Source organism: Trachypithecus francoisi, unplaced genomic scaffold (assembly GCF_009764315.1).
Source record: "Trachypithecus francoisi isolate TF-2019V2 unplaced genomic scaffold, Tfra_2.0 Lachesis_group2, whole genome shotgun sequence".
Classification (NCBI taxonomy): Eukaryota; Metazoa; Chordata; class Mammalia; order Primates; family Cercopithecidae; genus Trachypithecus; species Trachypithecus francoisi.
In genome coordinates, this window is record NW_022681465.1 from 44,895,452 (window position 1) to 44,917,719 (window position 22,268).

Here is a 22,268-nt window from a genome sequence, read left to right on the forward strand (position 1 = left end):
TCATATTGTACAGGAACAAAACCCATCAGAAGATGTCAGATGAGGATTTTTGTCCTGATGCTACACTTACCAGCTGCCCCTCAGTGTTCTACTTCTTCTTTTTTTTTTTTTTTTTTTTTTTGAGACGGAGTCTCACTCTGTCACCCAGGCTGGAGTGCTGTGGCCGGATCTCAGCTCACTGCAAGCTCCGCCTTCCGGGTTCAGGCCATTCTCCTGCCTCAGCCTCCCAGGTAGCTGGGACTACAGGCGCCGCCACCTCGCCCGGCTAGTTTTTTGTAGTTTTTAGTAGAGACGGGGTTTCACCGTGTTAGCCAGGATGGTCTCGATCTCCTGACCTCGCGATCCGCCCGTCTCGGCCTCCCAAAGTGCTGGGATTACAGGCTTGAGCCACCGCGCCCGGCTCTACTTCTTAAAAAAGAAGAGAGATTGGTCCTGATCCCTGGTTCTTAACCAGGGGAAAATAAAGTGGGGCCAGGGCATGTGCAGACTTAAAAATTACACAGGGGAATGTAGGCACGACCTGTTTAAGAAATACTGTACTAAATGGTCTCTGTGATTGTAGATTAAAGAATAATCAAGTGTTGGCCGGGCGTGGTGGCTTACACCTGTAATTCCAGCACTTTGGGAGTCCAAGGTGTGTGGATCACACAAGGTTAGGAGTTCGAGACCAGCCTCGCCAACATGGCAAAACCCCCCTCTCTACTAAAAATACAGAAAATTAGCCAGGTGTGGTGGTGCATGTCTGTAGTCCCAGCTACTCAGGAGGCTGAGGCATGAGAATTGCTTGAACCTGGGAGGTGGAGGTTGCAGTGAGCCAAAATCACGCCACCGCACTCCAGCCTGGGCAACAGAGTGAGACTCTGTCTCAAAAGAAGAAAAAAATAGTAATCAAATGTAAAGTTAGCACATAAAGGAGGCAGGTACATATTATTAAAATCTATATGACTATCTCTGCTTTTTTATTTTTTGTTCAATATCTGTATCTGAACACCTAATTAATGAAAGGAAAACATGTATAATATGTAGCAACTAAAATGTCACCTTCTCTATGGGGATCACAAAGTCCTTGGCAATCACTTCCATACCAGACAAGTGAGTATTGTCCTTCTCTTTTTCCAGATGGATAAACAGAGGCAACCCGAGGATAAAGCCCTTGTTCAGCGTCACACATTTCAGTCACTAAGTAAGAGAGAATGGATGCCAGTATTCTCATCCCCTTACAAATAAAGAGCCTTCAAGCTCTTGCAGTCAACAAGAACTTTTGGAATGATTTCACTGCCTAAAAAGGCAGATACATAGATGACATCCACAAATAGGAAGAAAATCAACTTGAACCTGAGTGTGTGGCCTCATTGACTCTAAGCAGTAGAGACAGAAGAAAAGTAAAGTTTTAGCAAAGAAGGTTCTGAAAGAAAATAAATATAGCTAGTTTTTAAGCACTGTTTTTATACAGTAAAACAAGGGCAAAATTACTCTTCTTTAAGTAGTAATTCTTATCCCTTGATTAAGTCACCTACTCATTTATTTAATAAATACATACTGATTGCCTTCTATGTGTTGAGCACTCATCTCTGTGTTGGAAATATAATAATGACCAAAGTTGACAATAGTAATAACAATAATAGCTAATATAGCAGGTACTAATGATTGTTGAGTAAAATGTCAAAATTCAGTGTGAACAGCATTCTATTTGGGGCTGCATCCATTGACTGTAACACAGCTAATCTATCTGAAATTTTCCGCTTTGGGCCACTGTGACAGAAGAAGCTGTGCTGGGCCTGCCTCTAGCTGGCGATGCATCTACCAATGAGAATGAATTTATGATCGTTCTTCCTGTAAAGGCAATTGGAACTGACAGCATTGTGATTTTCTTTTACTGTTAGTTTTAAATTACTAGAACCAACTCAATTACTAGAACCAACTTTACTTCTTTGTTCCTACTTACTGAAATAGTAAAAGCAACATGTAAAATAAAAGAAATGCCATCTTAACATCGTTTTGATGACAAAACAGTGTTTCTTTCAGTTGTGCTTCAAATGGAATAAGACGCAAACAGGCTTGGTATGGTGGCTCAGCCCCGTAATCCTAGCCCTTTGGGAGGCCGAGGTGGAAGGATTGCTTGAGGCCATGAGTTTGAGACCAGCCTGTGCAACAGAACAAAACTGTGTCTCTACAAAAAATAAAAAATTAGCTGAGTGTAGTGGTGTGTGCTTGTGGTCCCAGCTACTTTTGAGGCTGAGGAGGGAGAATCTTTTGAGCCCAGAAGGTCGAAGTTGCAATGAGCCATGATTGTGCCATTGCCCTCCAGCTTGGACAACAGAGCAAGATTCTATGTCAAAAAATAAATAAATAAAAGACACCAACATATCTGAGATTAACTTTCAGTGGTAAATTTGTTCCATATATGATTCTTAAGGTTAAATGCTTTGGAAGCTTTAAAAAACATTTCAGCCTTTTTAAATGTCATCATACACTGATGATGCTCTCAGATATTAGGAAATCTTTTGAGCAGAAAATGGAAGTGGGGGTGTTGAGGCAGGGAGGAGAGTGATGCAATATTCCTTAGTGTCGTCCTGTGATTTCACAATTTGTTTTTCAATGTGTTTGGACTTTCAAAAGGGAAGACTCTCATATGTCAACGAGCACATGAACTGAAGCTTAAAACACTGGAAACAACAATTGTAGAGGTTCAAGTATATGTACATTTATGTATTCATATTCCTTGATGGGAATGCTGGCTGGTGTGAATGTTCAGTCTCCTGAGAAATGTAAATTTTATCTCTGACAGATTTATTAGCTTGCTATATCTGAGCACATGAGCAAAAACAATGCCTAATAAGAAAACTTTCTGTCTCCTTCAAAGTCAAACTTGGAAGAAATGAAGGGAAAATGGCTTTTCTTTGCTTGACAGTGTTCAACATTATTGCAGTCAGTGTGCTCATGAAGATTGCAAGCTTTTTTTTTTATTTTGAGACAGAGCAGCTAGGACTACAGGTGCGCACCACCACACCCAGCTAATTTTTGTATTTTTAGTAGAGATGGGGTTTTAACTATGTTGGCCAAGCTAGTCTCAAATTCCTGATCTCAAGTGATCCATTGGGCAGCTCTTTTTTTTTTTTTTTTGAGGCGGAGTCTCGCTCTGTCGCCCAGACTGGAGTGCAGTGGCCAGATCTCAGCTCACTGCAAGCTCCGCCTCCCGGGTTTCCGCCATTCTCCTGCCTCAGCCTCCCGAGTAGCTGGGACTACAGGCACCCGCCACCTCGCCCGGCTAGTTTTTGTATTTTTAGTAGAGACGGGGTTTCACCGTATTAGCCAGGATGGTCTCGATCTCCTGACCTCGTGATCCGCCCGTCTTGGCCTCCCAAAGTGCTGGGATTACAGGCTTGAGCCACCGCGCCCGGCCTCTTTTTTTTTTTTTTGAGACAGTCTCACTCTGTCACCCAGGCTGGAATGCAGTGGCATGATCTCGGCTTACTGCAACCTCCGCCTCCTGGGTTCAAGCAATTCTCATGCCTTAGCCTCCCAAATAGCTGGGACTACAGGTGTGTGCCATCACTCCCAGCTAATTTTTGTATTTTTAGTGGAGACGGGGTTTCGTCATGGTGTCCAGGCTGGTCTCAAACGCCTGACCTCAAGTGATCCGCCCACCTCAGCCTCCCAAAGTGCTGGGATTACAGGCGTGAGCCACCACGCCTGGCCATCTGGCAGTTCTTTATAGCAGTATGAAAATGGACTAATACACCCCATCTCTCCCAAAATAAAAAAAGTAGACAGGTGTGGTGACACACACCTGTATTTCCAGCTGCTGAGGAGGCTGAGGTAGGGGGATAGCTTGATCCAGGGAAGCAGAAGTTGCAGTGAGCTGAGATTGGGCCATTGCAATGAGCTGAGATTGGGCCACTGCACTCCAACCTGGGTAACAGAACAACAACCCATCTCAAAAAAAAAAAAAAAAAAAAAAAAATTTAACTGGGGATTAGATTGAAAAGATATAAAAATAAAGCTATTAATCTCTTACAGTCCCAGATATAAAGTATATGCTCTCATGTTATGAAAAGATTAATATAATTATGAATAAGAAAAAAGATTATTGTTCTTTTATGTTCCCACTCTGAGCACCTATGATGAGCATCTATGAGAATCTCTGCTGGTACTTACCAGTTAGCCCACTCACTGTCTCCAAGATTCTGTATGTTTTCCACTCTGTTGAGAGCATTTCTGGTACAGTGTACATAGTTAGGTAATATTAGTCAAGGAGAAAAGAAAATAAAGTTCTGAAGTGGCATTAAGAATAGCAGCAATAAGACTGGGCATGGTGGCTCACGCCTGTAATCCCAGCATTTTGGGAGGTCGAGGTGGGTGGATCGCCTGAGGTCAGGAGTTCAAGATCAGTCTGGCCAACATGGTGCCTGGCCAACATGGTGAAACCCCATCTCTACTAAAAATACAAAAGTTAGCTGGGTATGGTGGTGCATGTTTGTAGTCCCAGCTACTCAGGAGGCTGAGGCAGGAGAATTGCTTGAACCTGGGAGGTGGAAGTTGCAGTGAGCTGAGATTATGCCACTGCATTCTGGCCTGGGCAACAGAGTGAGAGACTCCTTCACAAAAAAAAAAAGAATAGCAGCAATAAAATAGAGGAAATGACTGGCTTTGAGGCAGATTGCTTACATGAAATATGCGTGGTGGCTCACTCCTGAATCCCAGCAGTTTGGGAGGCCAAGGTGGGTGGATCACTTGACGCTGGGGGTTCGAGACCAGCCTGGCCAAGATGGCAAAACTCTGTCTCTGCTAAAAATACAAAAATCAGCTGGGCACAGTGGCTTGTGCCTATAATCCCATCTACTCGGGAGGCTGAGGCAGGAGAATCACTAGAACCAGAAAGGTGGAGGTTGCAGTGAGCCAAGATTGTGGCACTGCACTCCAGCCTGGGCAACAGAGCAAGACTCTTTCCCAAAAATAAATAAATAGGCTGGGCATGGTGGCTCACACCTGTAATGCCAGCACTCTGGGAGGCCAAGGAGGACAGATCACTTGAGGTCAGGAGTTCAAGAGCAGCCTGAGCAACCTGGTGAAACCCCATCTCTACTACAAATACAAAACTTAGCCGGGCATGGTGGCGCATGCCTGTAGTCCCGCCCTACTTGGGAGGCTGAGTCAAGAGAATCACTTGAACTTGGGAGATGGAAGTTACAGTGAGCTGAGATGGCACCACTGCACTCAGCCTGGGCAACAGAATAAGACCCTGTCTCTCTGTGTTTTAAAAAAATAGAAGAAAAGAAAAAAAAAAAGGTACTGTATATATTTCAAAATAGCTAAAAGAGAGAATTTTAAATATTTTTACCACAAAGAAATGATAAATATTTGAGGTGATGTATATGCTAATTAGCCTGATTTGATCATTCATATGTGTGTGTATATATATATATATATATATATACATGGAAACGTCACACTTTACTCCATAAATATATACCTGTACAATTATTATTTGGCAATTAAAAATAAAAAGCTATTTAAATAAGTAAATTAGCCAACTAAATACAAAGTAGTATAAATAGATTATACGGAAATAAAAGTCAAATGAAGTGTTTTATTGCCAGTTCCAGAAGCAAGACTTTAAGACAATCTTTATTATTGTAGGACCCATCACTGTGCATTCTCTCAATATTCTTAGATTTTTCTCATCTTTACTATACTACATTGTATTAATGGGTGCAACAAATATGTTTATTCAAGTCATAGTCAACTTTTCCATATAGATTAAGAATTATCCTTTTATTTATTTATTTATTTTTTCTAGGACAGGGTCTTGCTCTGTCCCCAAGTCTGGCTAGCTCACTGCAGCCTGGAACTCCTGGGGCTCAAGTGATGCTCCTGCCTCAGCCTCTAGAGTAGCTAGGATTATGTCCAGTCCTCTGCCTTGGTCTCCCTAAGTGCTGCAATTACAGGTATGAACAATAACACCAGACCTAGATTATGAATTATTCTTGTATACAGCTATGGCCTTGTCAGAGGAGTTTGAACCAGAGCAACTCCATCTTGAATAGGAGCTGTGTAAAATGAGGCTAAAACCTACTGGGCTGCATTCCCAGATGGCTAGGCATTCTAAGTCACAGGATGAGACAGGAGGTTGGCTCAAGATACAGGTCATAAAGACCTCGCTGATAAAACAGGTTGCAGTAAAGAAGCCGGCTAAATCCCACCAACACCAAGATGGTGATGAGAGTGACCTCTGGTCATCCTCACTGCTACACTCCCACCAGAGCCATGACAGTTTACAAATCCCATGGCGACGTCAGGAAGTTACCCTATATGGTGTAAAAAGGGGAGGCTTTTTATGAATAATCCACCCCTTGTTTAGCATATCATCAAGAAATAACCATAAAAATGGGCAACCAGCAGCCCTCAGGGCTGCTCTATGGAGTAGCCATTCTTTTATTCCTTTACTTTTTTTTTTTTTTTGAGATGCAGCCTTTCTCTGTTGCCCAGGGTGGAGTGCAGTGGCACGATCTTGGCTCACTGCAACCTCCGCCTCCCAGGATCAGGCAATTAATTCTCCTGCCTCAGCCTCCTGAGTAGCTGGGATTACAGACATGCACCACCATGCCCACCTAATTTTTTGTATTTTTAATAGACATGGGGTTTCACTGTGTTGACCAGGCTGGTCTTGAACTCCTGACCGCAGGTAATCCACCCACCTCAGCTTCCCAAAGTGCTAGGATTACAGGCATGAGCCACTGTGCCCAGCCTTTTACTTTCTTAATAAGCTGGCTTTCACTTTACTGTATGGATTTGCCCCAAATTCTTTCTTGTGTGAAATCCAAGAACTCTCTCTTGGGGTCTGGATCATACCCCTTTTGGGTCACAGCATATCACAGCATTTTTAATCCTATGCACTTAACACTTCTGTATAGAAAAAGAACATCACACCAGAATTTTGATGACAATAGATGACAATATGATGAATCTTACTATATGAAGCATTAAACTTATTAGAACAGATATGGTACTAAAAATAAAATCCCACCTCCTCTAAGGTTCTTCCGGTCTCCAAGGCCATCATTTTTCATAAATACTGCAATATTTCTTTTACATCTTGCTAGTCTAAAAGTATTAATACTCTTTGCAAAGTGCATAGCTCATTACTAGGTAGTAACTTAAGCAAAGGAAGAAAGCTGGCTGGATCAATGATTTGTCACCAAGGTCTGAATCACAGGAGGTTGGTCTCTGGTGTATCCTCTTGGTCCAGAAAGTAGGAGGTGGTGGTCCAGTGAGCCAGGAATTGCCTGGCAGCATCAACATCCTGGCTGTTACTTGGGATAGGTTGCATTTTTTGGCTTTTGCTCTTGAACCAAAAGTTCAAGTGTGAAAACCAGGACTGACGCCTCTCCTCTGCTGAAGCCAGGTTAACCCCAGTTCAGCCAGAAGTTAGCTTGAGGGTGGAGTGGCCCAGCATTCCAGGAGTGGCACATGTCAGCAGGAGCTGTGCCAGGGCTGTATCCCAACTGCAGAGCTGGGCTTGCCACACATCCTTCACTTCATTAGTATAGTGGATTTCTGGGTGACTGGGCAGAGACACTATTGAGACAGAATCAAGATGTGATTTACATGCTGGGTCTATTGTGTCAGCTTGGAGAGGCACATATTAGATGAAAGTCAGGCTGTGGCCTGCAGAAATTAGGCCTCTGTCTCCACTGTACCTGGAAATGAACACTTTTGTTTCATCTTTCTTCAGAGTAAACAGCTCATGTTTCTCCCTTTGCTTCTTTTTTTTTTTGAAACAGAGTCTTGCTCTGTTGCCCAGGCTGGAGTGCAATGGTGCAATCTTGGCTCACTGCAATCTTCACCTCCTGGGTTCAAGTGATTCTCCTGCCTCAGCCTCCGAAGTAGCTGGGATTGCAGGCATGTGCCACCACACCCAGCTAATTTTTGTATTTTTAGTAGAGACAGAGTTTCACCATGCTGGCCAGGCTGGTCTCCACCTCCTGACCTCAAGTGATCCACCTGCCTCAGCTTCCCCAAGTGCTGGGATTACAGGCGTGAGCCACTGCGCCCAGCCTCTCCCTTTGCTTCTGTTGCGTGACCAAATACTTTCATAGTAGTGGTTCCCACACTGCATCAGAAAGAGGCAAACACATCCCAATGTCCCCTTCTGACATAACCTATCCCCTTATAATGCAGGCATTTGATGTTCTCGTTAATAAAAGTAAGTTTTTAGAAAACTACAATGATAGATGTAAATGGAAAAGAAAAGCAGTTTTTTTCTGTCTACTCTCGCACTCAACACAGAACACTTAAGTGACCAGGCCAGGCGCAGTGGCTCACACCTGTAATCCCAGCACTTTGGGAGGCCGACACGGGCGGATCACCTGAGGTCAGGAGTTCAAGATCAGCCTCGTCAACGTGGTGAAACCCCGTCTCTACTAAAAATATAAAAATTAGCTAGTTGTGTTGGTGGGCACCTGTAATCTCAGTTACTTGAGAGGCTGAGGTGGGAGAATCTCTTGAACCCAAGAGGCAGAGGTTGTAGGGAGCTGAGATTATACCACTGCACTCCAACCTGGGAAACAGAGCAAGACTCCATCTCAAAATAAATAATAATAATAATAATAAAGAACACTTATTTGACTAGACATGCAGGATTTCTGTCACACACCAAGCAATTTTCCAGCACATAGCAACTGGGTGTCTTCTAATTCAGTTAGGACACTTGGAGATAATATCAGATCTCACAGATTTAGGTCTCCATCTCAGGAGACTGGCCCCATTTCAAATGCCAATCACAAGTCCTAGGTTGTGAACTGTGCTTCTGGCCAGCCCGCTATAAATCAGGGTTCCCACAATATCCCCTGCTCCCCACTTTGGGTGCAATAATTTAGACAACACAGGGAAACATTTTACTTATGCTTACTGGTTAATTATAAAGGATGTTACAAAGGATATAGATGAATACCCAGCTGAAGTGACAGATAGGACAAGATATGGAGGAGGCAAGGTATCGGGGGACATGGAGCTTCCATGCCTTTTCTGGGCACACTGATCCCAGCACCTTCACATCTTCAGCAGCCCAGAAGATCACCAAATCTTGCTATTCAATAATTTTTATAGAACTTGGCTGGGCACGGTGGCACACCCCTGTAATCCCAGCACTTTGGGAGGCCAAGGCGTGTGAACTACTGAGCTCAGGAGTTCAAGAGCAGCCTGGGCAACATGGCAAAATTCCCTCTCTACAAAAAATATAAAAAGTAGCCACGTGTGGTGGCATGTGCTAGTAGTCCCAGCTACTTGTGGGGCTGAGGCCAGAGGATTGCTTGAGCCCAGGAGGTTGAGGTGCCAATGCAAACACCTGGGAAACAGAGCATCCCTTTTTTTTTTTGAGATGGAGTCTCGCTCTGTCGCCCAGGCTGGAGTGCAGTGGCGCGATCTTGGCTCACTGCAAGCTCTGCCTCTAGGGTTCATGCCATTCTCCTGCCTCAGCTTCCCAAGTAACGGGGACTACAGGCGCCTGCCACCATGCCCGGCTAATTTTTTGTATTTTTAGTAGAGATGGTGTTTCACCATGTTAGCCATGATGGTCTTGATCTCCTGACCTCTTGATCCACCTGCCTCGGCCTCCCAAAGTGCTGGGGTTATAGATGCGAGCCACCACGCCTGGTCTCAGAGCATCTCTTAAGAAAAAAAAAAAAGTTTTATATTAATAGAACTTTATCTCCAGCCTCTCCCTGACTGAGACTGCCCGAGGGGCCCCACTCTAATTAACCTCATCAGCATGAACTCAGGTGTTATCAAAGCTGCGTGTTGCAAATAACAAAAAGGCACTCTTGTCACTCCAGAAATTCCAAGTGTTTCAGGAGCTCTGTGACAGGAATCAGAGACAAAGATCATATAGATTTCTTTTTTTGTTTGTTTTTGATATGACGTCTCACTTTGTCGCCCAGGCTGGATTGCAGTGGTGTGATCTTGGTGCACTGCAACCTGTACCTCCCGGGTTCAAGCGAGTTTCCTGCCTCAGCCTCCCAAGCAGCTGGGATTACAAGCATGCTCCACCACACTCAGCTAATTTTTGTATTTTTAGTAGAGACGGGGGTTTCACCATGTTGGCCAGGCTGGTCTTGAACTCCTGACCTCAGGTGATCCACCCACCTTGGCCTCCCAAAGTGCTGGGATTAGAGGTATGAGCTACCGCACGCAGCTGACCATATATATTTTGTATTATACCACAGACTATACTTACGGGGGAAAAAAACTGAGTTGTAAAAATGAAGACAAAAGTTTACCTCACCAATCGGGAGTTTTGTCTCTATTCTCATTGTATAGCCAGAGGAAACTGCGAGTCTTTCAGAGAAATGCCTTGTCCAGCACAGTGGATGAGGAAAGATCTGAGTGGGTGGAACTGAGAGGAGCCTCACCCCTATGTCAGAGGCGGAGGCGTTTAAACCATAGCAACTCCATCTTGAATAGGGGCTGGGTAAAATAAGGCTGAGAGCTGCTGGGCTGCATTTCCAGTAAGTTAGGCATTTTAAGACACAGTATGAGATAGGAGGTCATAAAGACCTTGTTGATAAAATGGCATGCGGTAAAGAAGCCGGCTAAATTCCACCAAAACAAAGATGGCAACAAAAGTGATCTGTGGTCGTCCTGATTGCTCATTATAAATTAACTATAACGTATTAGCATGCTAAAAGACACTCCCACCAGCACCATGACAGTTTACAAATGCCATGGCATTTACCATATATGGTCTAAAACGGGGAGGAGCCCTCAGTTCCAGGAATTGCTCACCCGTTTCCCAGAAAACTCATGAATAATCCACCCCTTGTTTAGCATGTAATCAAGAAGTTACAGTAAGTATAAGCAACTGAGCAGCCCATGCCTGGCTATGGAGTAGCTATTCTTTTATTTCTTTACTTTCTTAATTAACTTCCTTTCACTTTATTCTATGGACTTGCCCCCAGTTCTTTCTTGCACAAGGTCAAAGAACCCTCTCTTGAGGTCTTGATGGGGACCTCTTTCCAGTAACACCTACATAGGGCAGGAGGGTATCCATCAGATCCCACAGTTCTTAAGAGGAGCACCAGGCTAGCTGGGAGTAGCTAAGGGCCCAAAGGAGTTTGGTGTAGACTAGGGAGGTTACATCTACCTCTGCAGTGTATGGACTGTGACATGAAGTGGATTTGGTTCAACTTCAATGGGGACCAGCAGGGATAGGGAAGGATGGAAGGCCAAGGGTCCCTTCCCACCTGATATCAGGATGATATACATATCCTCCCTCTCCTCTTCCCACTCCTATCTCATACCCCAAAAAGGGGATGGAAAAAGGCAGAGAAAGGGTAATCCCGAGTTAAGTGAGAATTACCCCAAATAGAATGAGTTTTCAATCAGCAAAATGCAGTTTTCCACTGGCAGTGGAAACTGGGCTCTAGAGTTAGGTTAAGATCAGTGATAGAGAAACAGAGCTACATGCTAGGATACCTGAGTCTGTGTCTGGACTTTCCATGCCTGCTTGCCTGCTATGTAGACACATACAGGTACATGCATGACTAAGTGTGTCTGTGTCTTTTTTGTTTGTTTGTTTGAGACGGAGTCTCACTCTGTTGCCCAGGCTGGAGTGCAGTGGTACAATCTGGGCTCACTGCAATCTCCGCCTCCCAGGTTCAAACGATTCTCCTGCCTCAGCCTCCTGAGTAGCTGGGATTACAGGTGTGCACCACCGCACCTGGCTAATTTTTGTATTTTTAGTAGAGACGGAGTTTCACCATGTGGGGTCAGGCTGGTCTTGAACTCCTGACCTCATGATCCGCCTGCCTCAGCCTCCCAAAATCCTGGGATTACAGGCGTGAGCCACTGTGCCCAGCCATCTGTGTCTTTTTAAAATGTTCCTGGAGGCAAACAGACCTAGCTTGAATCTTGGCTTATCCACTTAATAGCTGGATGGCTTTGGGCAAATTTCTTAATCCAAGATTCTGCTTTTGTAAACTGGTAATAAGAATAGTGCCTCAGAGGATAGTTGTAAAGATTAAATGAGATACATAGTTTACCCAACGACCTGGTACATAGTAAGCCATTAATATATGTTATTTATCACGATCATGATTATTATAATTATAGAATAGTAAATAATTGTTATTATAATTGTATGTTTGCTCATTTTGACAGTGAGGCTGAACTTTTGACTGGCAGGATATAATTACCTGTTGTGCTTATGGCATGTCACATTCAGCTACCAATATTATACATGCACAGAGGTTAAAGGGAACATTCATGACAGGCCTTTATTGTCTGTGTATAAGATGTATCCCCTTTTATATTTTTGTTTATACGTTTAATTCTTTATTTTTGAGAATTTGCCCTTAGGGAGGGATATGCACCTCTAGATTTGGGGAAATTTGGGGTAAAATTTCTTTTGAGCCAGAGTAGAAACTTACATTTTAAATGAGGAAAGTCTGTTCCCCAGCTTCACTTCTCATCACTTAGGTGGAACCAGGATGGGTGGGCTCAAGGAGGTTTCTTCCCTCTTTGCCAAGGTCTTCAGAGGCACTGCATACTTGGTCCTTAATCTAGCATCCATTGAAGAGCACTGTTTCATGCAGAGCTTTCATCCAAGGCTCCTGTAGGATGTCTGGTCCTGAGGTGGGTTTATTAATGCAACAGCACTTATATAGTAACCAAGCTGTTATTATATTTGAACATTTCTGACACGAGAGCAGTATCTACAGCAAAGTCTCTGGGACTTCCTTTTGATTCTCCAAGGTGCTTCTGGCCTAAGCATCTTAATGGTGGTTTGTCAATCCTAGTTCCACCTTCTATACTAACAAGGTGAAAAGCCTACAGGAATCCCCATCCTCAGGTAATAAAAAACTCAGTCATAGTCTCTAGTGGTCTATGCTGTATTTGGAAGAAGGACATAAAGTCTTTTCCTGATTTCTGGGTGGCTTCAAAAAAGCATCAAAAACAAAAAACAAAAAAAAGCATCTATCTGTATAAGGGGAATAATAATTCTGTGATAGTTTGCCTCAAGAGGTATTATATAAAGCTAAAGATTATAGGTTGAGGCCAGACATGGTGGCTCACACCTGTAATCCCAGCGCTTGGGAGGCCAAGATGGGAGGATGGCTTGAGGCCAGGAGTTGAAGGCCAGCCTGGGCAACATAGAGAGACCTTGACTTTGTGCACACACACACACAAAACAACAACAACAACAAAAAACAGGTTGAAGGGCAAACTATGCAATGCTGTGATTATCATTATTCAGATAATGGTTAACGGAATGTAAATGATTCACCATATGAATAAAATCATTAACTGCTTAGTGTGTTATTTACTATAGCCATTCCCTACAGCAGTGCAAAGTCCGGATAGCTGCATCTTAACAGTGGACTTCTGGATTTTTATTTTTATTTTTCATTTTGTAGACATGGGTCTCCCTATGTTGCTCTGGCTGGAGTGCAGTGGTTATTCACAGGCATGATCCCACTACTGATTAGCATGGGACTTTTTACCTGCTGTTTCCAATCTGGGTGGGTTCATTTCTTCTTAGGCCACCTGGTAGGCCCCAGCTCCAGTATCGACACTGATGGGCATACATAAGGCATTACAGCCCAGAACTGGGCCCACGCAATCCTCCGTCCTCAGTCTCTCAAGTAGATGAGACTACAGGTGCCTTCCACCATGGCTGGCAACTCCTAGATTTTATTCCAGATAGGTCTTTAATTCATTTGGATCTCGGAGTCTTTCATTCTTGGGTCCTGAAACAAAGATCCTCCTTTTCCATTCGAAAGGAGGTTCTCTCCTACAAGGCATGCGGTTTAGAGGCAGGCGTAGGCTTAGCCAGATGAAAAAGGACAGATGCACATGGCCAAATGTCAGCTGAATTAGGCCTGCCCTGGTTCACACAGATGTTTTACGTAATCTGATTATCTTGTTGAAAAGAAAAGTTCTATGTACACCAACATTTGGCAAGTATTAATAAGCATACTGTGTTTTCTTATAATTATTAATATAATAAGAAGAAATGTTCCTTGGCAAGTACATATGGTATTAAGAGTACCCAAAAGTTCCTGTATTCTTCAAAACTTGCCTAGAAATGTTAGTGAATCATTCTCCCCATCATATTTAACAATAACATATATTAGTACACTTGTGGAATAAACACGGCAAGGTTGTAAATAATCACTTTAACTTTAAGGCAACTCTCTGACATTTGAAGACATGGGAAAGAGTCTGGCTTTTTTTTTGTTTTTGTTTTTCCCTATTACTTGTTTCCTCAGGGTCCATGGAATTGCTTAAGTTTTCTTCTGGGATGAATGCCAGCTTTATGCTCTGGTCTGGCTGTAGAAAATCCCAGAGTAGATCTAAGAATATCTTGGTTGGGGGCAAATAATTAGGTCATCACTGTCCTCATCCTTCCAGTGCAGATCCTGGCCTTCCATATTTTTTCTTTTCCACAGCGGGCTCTCTGGTCTAAGCATCTTAATGGTGGTTTGTCAATCACCTAATGGGTCAAGGCCTGCCTGGCTCCACAAGGTACCCCGCAAGGACATTTCTGAGGCTTACTCAAGGAAAGAACATAGGCAAAGATTGTGCCACGGGGCCCTAGAATTTCTCTCTTGATTTTCCTTAAAGTAGAAAACAAACTCCTGTAGGCAGGAGGCCGTGGCAATTATTTTACATAGTTGATTTTTTTTACGTAGATTCTTCCCTGAGGAAAACTGGTTTCTGTGAAGATTCAAATTGTAATCTGAACTTAAGACAGGCAGCTATGTTTATTCTTCCTCGGAGATAGCAATGATGTGAATTGTGTCATTATTTCTTTTGGATTTGATTAAAAGAGAATATATTTTATATTCTTCTACTTTTCTCAATAACATCCCTATAAAGGCTGTTTCATGTATTATAGTGACTGCCACCCCTCACACCCTGGTGTGTTCCTACATTTGTGTTATTGAAATCCTTAACAACCTTCTCACCGACTTTTGCTTAGAATTGGTGAAGCACAGAGGGTACGTCAGAAAATTTTGCTTTTTTCTTTCTTTTTTTTTTTTTTTTTTTAAAGACAGGGTCTCACTCTGTTGCCCAGGCTGGAGTGCTCTGTTGCCCAGGTACATTTATGGCTCACTGCAGCCTCGACCTGCTGAGCTCAAGCCATCCTTGTACCTCAGCCTCCCGAGTAGCTGGGACTACAGGCATGCACCACCACGCCTGGCTAATTTTTGTACTTTTTGTAGAGATGGAGTTTTGCCATGTTGCCCAGGCTGGCCTCCAACTCCTGGTCTTAAGCAATTCTTCCACCTCAGCCTCCCATAGTGCTGGTATTGCAGGTATTAGCCACTGTGCCCAGACAGAAAAGTTTTCTAAACTAGAAAATAAACTCATTTATTTATTCAACAAACACAATCAACTACATTCACTGTTGAATTATACTCAATACCAATTAACTCACTGAAATCGACTAAAACTTCTGAATTTTTGTTGATAAAATAGATACCTGAAGCATATGATAGGGGAAAGAAAGCTAGTCTTGGAATCCAGTCCTACCTCTACCAATTCCTAGATGTGAAATTCTGGGTGAAATATTTAACTTTTCTCAGCTACAGTCTCTCTACAAAAATGAACAGTGTAGAAATGAAGCAGAATAGCATAAGATCTCAGGCTTTGCAGTTGGACAGGCCTGGATTCCAATCCAGTTCTTTTCTGCTGCTTATTAGTTGAGTGTCCTTGGGAAAGTTCCTTAAACTTCTTATTTCTCAGTTACCTTATCTGTGAAAATACGAATGATACTGCCTCACCTCACAAAGTTGTATTTACAGGATCAGATTTTAAAATGCTGACGAAGTGTTTAGTATCTATCTGGCTCATAACAATATTCATTAAGCTGTGTTTTTAAAACAAATCTGGAAAGAACTTTTGGGATCACAAAGTACAAACCCTTTTATTTTTCTTTTCTCTGTGTGTGTGTGTGTCCCTATCCCTCCCTGCACCAACTCCTATTACTTTTCAAAAAGAGAAACGGAGCCCCAGCAGCTAAGGATCTCGCCCACGGTCACTGAATTAGCATTCCTGTGATGAACATGCCCAAAGATTTTATGAGATCTATGGTCTGGAATAGGTATCTTTCTGATCTGTTCTCCTACTTACTAAATATATGAAATATTAAACTTCATAATCACAAAGTTTCTGTATCCATTGAAAAATGCCAAAGATTGCATTGCTATTTATTGAGCGCCAATGTTCAGAGAATGTTGCTACCTACTGTGGATATTATAATATGCATGTAAGAATTTGTCTCTTGTCTCAAGAGTGCTTACAGTTTAGTTGGAGAGACATTTACGTAGATATTTATGAGACATGTAAACCACTGACATAGCCACTTGACATGGCAGAAGTTCAAATGTCAACAGGATAATACATGAACAGCAACATATGCCACGAGGTCCTGCAGAGGGTGAGATCCATTTGGCTTGAAGTGTTAGTGATCAGGCTTCAAAGAGAAAGTAGGAGTTTTATCTGTGCACTAAGGCTGAGTTGGATTTGAATACAGAGAGAGGAGAAGGGAAGACATCATGTGCCTTGAACTAGTGCAAAAGTACAGAGGCAAAGATGGTCACCATTAAGTGTCCCACAATTTAATACTGAAAATTGCAGAGATTACTGAATGAATTTATGAAAGGAAATAATTCTGAGTCTGTCAATACAGTCATGCATTGCTTAATGATGGAGATACATTCTGAGAAACAAATCCATAGGTGATTTTGTCCTTGTGTGAACATCACAGAGTATTTAGACAGACCTAGATGGTATAGCCTACTACACACCTAGGCTATATAGTATAGCTGTGAAAGGAAAATAAAATCTTGGAACACTAAACTCACTATGCCAAAGGGAAAAGTTAAGCTTGGGAAATGAGTCATGCAAAAACTGCCTTCCTTTTGCTCCTAAACAGATAGCTGCAGCACAGGGGGCCTCATATCTCCCCATGTGACCTCCCTCACAAATTGCACACAAGGAAATTCTTTGTGGGCCCAAGTCTTTACCCTAAAACAGAGTTCTGTGGAATCACATCCTGATAACGTAGATTAACAGTTTACCTTCACAGGTACTGGACAAAGACAAGATTAGAAATCATCCCTCTGCCCACCCTGAGACAAATGCATGTTTGACTTCTGATATGGTCTGGCTGTGTCCCCACCCAAATTTCATCTTGAATTCCTACCTGTTCTGGGAAGGACCCCGTAGGAGGTAGTTGAATCATGGGGGCAGGTCTTTCCCATGCTGTTCTCGTGATGGCAAATAAGTCTCATGAGATCTGACACTTTTAGAAGAGGGAATTTCCCTGCAAAATCTCCTTTATATGCCTGCTGCCATCCATGTAAGACATGACTTGCTCCTCTTTGCCTTCTGCCATGATTGTGAGACTTCCCCAGCCATTGTGGAACTGTAAGTTCATTAAACTCTTTTTCCTGTATAAATTACCCAGTCTCAGGTATGTCTTTATCAACAGCGTGAAAATGGACTAATACAACTTCTTTCTCTACTCCATGTTTATACTATGTAAAAATGCAGATTTACTTCGTGAGAGGAATGTATAATTGACTGTTCCTCTTTCCACACCTGCCTGCTCTTTCCCCTTTAAAAACTGAAGTCCTCAAGACTCTTTGGAAAAAACACAGTCCACAGATTCTAGTGTAACTTGTGTCTCCTTTTCCTGGTGTGTCCTCAATCTGAACAAAATAAGCCTCTAGATTGATGAGATTTGTCTCAGACGCTTTTTGGTTTACATAGCCTATTGCTCCTAGGCTACAAAGCTGTACAGCATGTTACTGCACTGAATATTATAAGCAATTGTAACACAGTTGTGTTTCAGTCTCTAAACATATCTAGACATAGAAAAGGTAACACATCGTGCTACAACCTTACAATGACTATGATGTCACTAGAAAATTTTCAGCTGCATCATAATCTTATGGAACCATCATCATGTATGGAGTCTGTTGCTTCATTTGCAAAGGAGTTGTGTTCTTTTGGTGGGGGGTAATTTTGAAACAAATATCTTGCTTTGTTTTGGAGGGGTTTCGGTATTGTTTTGTTTTGTTTTGTCTTGTTTTGAGTCAGGGTCTCACTCTGTCATCCAGGCTGGTATGCTGTGGTGCTATCATAGCTCACTGAAGCCCCGACTTCCTGACCCCAGGAGATTCTCCCACCCTGTCCTTCCAAAGTGTTGGGATTACAGGCATGAGCCACTGTGCCAGCTGAAATGCCTTTCTGTGAAGCACATTAGAGAATGAAAAAGAAAAGAGAGAGAGAAAAAAAGAGAAAGAATAAAAAGAAATTGCTGTGTCCTGAGTCATGTCCCTCCTGGTAAATAAAATTTATAGGAGGCCATTATTTTGGACTGAGGTCCCATAGTAGGAAACAATAGACCAAATCACATAATCAAGCTAAAACTTTAAGGAAGCAGATAAATCCCCAAACACACCAGTTTTTCTTGAAAACAAGAGGTTCACTCACAGCCATCACTTGGAAAAGACCCAGTCAACTTGAGTCACCCTAATAAGGAAGTCCCTTCTGCTTTAAACCTTATAAGAAAAGTAACCTGAAGTAACCTGATGTTAACCATTCTGCTTTTTTCTATATTTGTTTCCTTGTTCTCATATAAAAACTGCTGCAGTAAGCGCTGATCATGCCACCGTACTCAAGCCTGGACAAGAGTGAGACCCTGTCTCAAAAAAAGCAAAAAACAAAAAAGTAACTGTTTTGCTAAACCCAGTAGAGCACTCACTATTTTATAGAATAAAATGCTGCCTGATTCTAGAATCCCAAATAAAAGCCAGATTGATCTTTAAATTTGTTGTAATTTTGTCTTTTAACACTGTTAAAATTTATATATTGAAGCCTAAAACCCACCCCTTCTCTCTCTCCTCACCACCCTGTGTATGCACAAAGAAGAGGTCATTTGAGCATCCACCTGCAAGCAAAGAGAAGAGGCTTCAGAATAAAACCTTCCTTGCTGGCACCCTGATCTTTCCAGTCTCCAGAACTGTGAGAAGTATATTTCCATTGCTTAAGCTACACAGTCTGTGGTACTTTGTTATGGCAGCCCGAGCTGACTAAGACAAATACTATTTTGAGAAAGTGACTTATCACTGGGTGAGGTGGCTCACACCTGTAATCCCAGCACTTTGGGAGGTGGAGGCAGGCAGATGCTTGAGATCCCAGCCTGGCCAATATGGTGAAACCCCACCTTTACTAAAAATACAAAAAATTAGCTGGGCATGGTGGTGTGTGCCTGTAGTCCTAGCTACTTGGGAGGCTGAGGCAGGATAGTTACTTGAGCCCAGGAGGCAGAGGTTGCAGTGAGCTGAGATCGTGTCACTGCACTCCAGCCTGGACAACAGAGCAAGACCCCATCTCAAAAAAAAAAAAAGAAAAAAGAAAATGACTTAGTGACTTACCTTTTATGAGCTGCTTGGGGAAGTTGATGGGAGATTGGTCACTAACTTCTATCAACAGCTAAGCTCATCAGCCTTATATCTGGACAGAACAAAATTTCTGTCTCAGCTAAATAATGCATTTCTGTATGGCAAAGGGATTGATCTATAATTTAAAGGGCAATAGTACCATGGTATGTCCTCTCTGCCCTGTGACTGCTATGCTGCTTTGTCAAGGAGTGCTCTCTGAGGATGGGAGAAAAGGGTTCTTGCCTGATTGTTTTGCATCACCTACCACTTTTCTGGCCAACTGATGATTGTAGGGCATTCATTTTATTTAGATTTCCTTTACTTCTTTCATCTCTCCTCTCATAATCAAAGAACATTAAGAGCTTGCTCAGGTGTTTTAGACTTGTCCAAGGATCTTGCCCAAGGTCACTGTATTAGTCTGGTTTCACACTGCTACAAAGAAATACTTGAGACTGAGTAATTTATAAGGAAAAAAAGAGGTTTAATTGACTCGCAGTTTCACATGGCTGGGGGGGGGGCCTCAGGAAACTTACAATCATGGCAGAAAGTGAAGGGGAAGCAAGCACCTTCTTCAGAAAGTGGAACAAAAGAGAAGAATGAAGGAGGAACTACCAAACACTTATAAAACCACCAGATCTCATGAGAACTCACTCACTATCACGAGAACAGCATGGGGGCAAACTGACTCCACGGTCCAATCACCTCCCTCCCTCAATACAAGGGGATTACAGGTCCCTTCCTTGACACATGGGGATTACAAATCAAGATGAGATTTGGGTGGGGACACAGAGCCAAACCATACCAGTCACTGAACCACTACGTTTGTGATGTACATTCCCAAAACTTTTCTTAGTTCTATGATCTGGACAAAGTACCTGTACTACCTCTTTGTGACCTGATCAATAGTTTAATCAAGTTCAATAATACTGATACACAATACAAGCTTCGTTTACTGAGAAATTTTTTGCCCGGAAACGTGCTAAACCTTTTATAGTCATCATCTCATTTAATCCTGCTTTGTAAACAGGTGAAATGGTGATCATAATCTACATTATAGGCTTAGAGAAGCTAAGTATCAAGCCCAAGTTCACACTGTTGTAAGATGAACTTGGGTTTCGAACTGAAGTCTGACTGGCAAATGCCAAGGCAATATCAATATGGATATGCTAAGAATAATGAATCAGAATCAGGCACAGTTTTTAAAACATCAAATAATGTATGTAATTACTTAAAATTTTAAATTGTTATGCAATAATTTGACTTTTTTTTTTTTTTTTTAAGGCTAGCACATTAAGTATACCTCCCATTACAACTAGTTCAAGTATATGAGATTCCATTTCTGGTCCATATTACTCATTTTGCTTTCCTGGGTTCTAATCATCTCTTGTATTTTCATGTTTCCTATTTGTATTTGTTTGGCAGCTTTTCTCTCCTTTACAAAATTGGGTAGTCATGCTTCTCCAGTAACCTTGGTGAGTCAGTTCAACCTCTAATTACTTCAGTCTCCTTCCCTGCAAGAAAAGCAGTCAAACTACACGAACTCTCTATTGTTTTGCATCATTTCACAAGCACATAGGGATAAGGAGGGAAATAATTCTCCCAATGAAGCAGAACCACCGGTAACAGCTGGCACAACTTCTAAAGACTCAGTCTGTCTTGAAAAACAGCCTCAAATTGTCCCTAAATAATAATTACCCCATCTGTAGCAGGACTATCTCACTGACTAGCTGCACTTGATGACACAATACCTGCTATTAACTCTCAGCATGGATATAAACATTGCCATAATACTTTTTAAAACCAACAATGTATCATTTGCACATCAGGACAACAGAATGTTAGTTACGGCATAGAAAACACAAAAGGAATGGCTACCCTGTTCTTTGGTGACTCCATATCTAATTATTACCAAATATGTCTCCAGTCTTTAGACAAATTTAATTATTATAAAGGTGGTTGGACAAATAGCAAAGATTTGCTTTTCATTAACAAAGGGCACATCAAAACCGAGTTTATCCTTCCCAGTTACCCAACATTCAAAGCTTCTACTGCAGCCACTTTCTAGTCATTTTAGACCCCAGAGCAGTGTGACGATTTGATGCACAAGTTTCAACACGTTTTATTAATCCATTCTTCTTGTGCTTCATTTAAAATATTGGAAACTATAAAAAGATCAGCGTGTTAATCCTCTGCCAGGAAACGGGGAAAAAAAGTTAAAAACCTAACAACAACACGAAAAAAGCAAGAGCGCTGGAATCTCAGCTTTGAGGAAACACATGGGATGAAAGCATCCGCCCAAGCTCTAACCATTTGTCACATGGGACACTTCCCCTCGGGGTGAATCCTGGATGTCCCCAGGATGGAGCGAGGAGGTCGTGCGTGCGGGCGAGTGTGTGACTGCAGGAGGCCTTGGCGGCTCGAAGAGGCGACACCGCCCCCTCCCTCAGGCGCAGGGAGGGTCTTCCAGGAAGCGGCGGACCTCGGCTGACTCCGCGGCTGCGGGTCCCGGGCTGTGGCCGCCGAGGCCGGCACGTAGCTCCGAGCGTGACTCAGCGCTGACTCATCGGACTCGCTGCTAGTGGATTTCCCCCGTCAGCTGCTCGCGCTCCTCCTGTCGCCGGGAGCTCGCAGGACTTCGCAGATACCGCTGCCTCCTTAGTCTTTCCTGCACAGCAGAGCAGTCCTGTCGCTTTAAACAGAGCTAGCCAGCTTTCACTGCTTTTGAATCCCTACCGAGCGGGGCACTGCCGTGCTCTGTTTTCTTTGCCTGTAAGCGTGCAATAGTCCACTAATCAAATTCTTTCATCAAAAGCG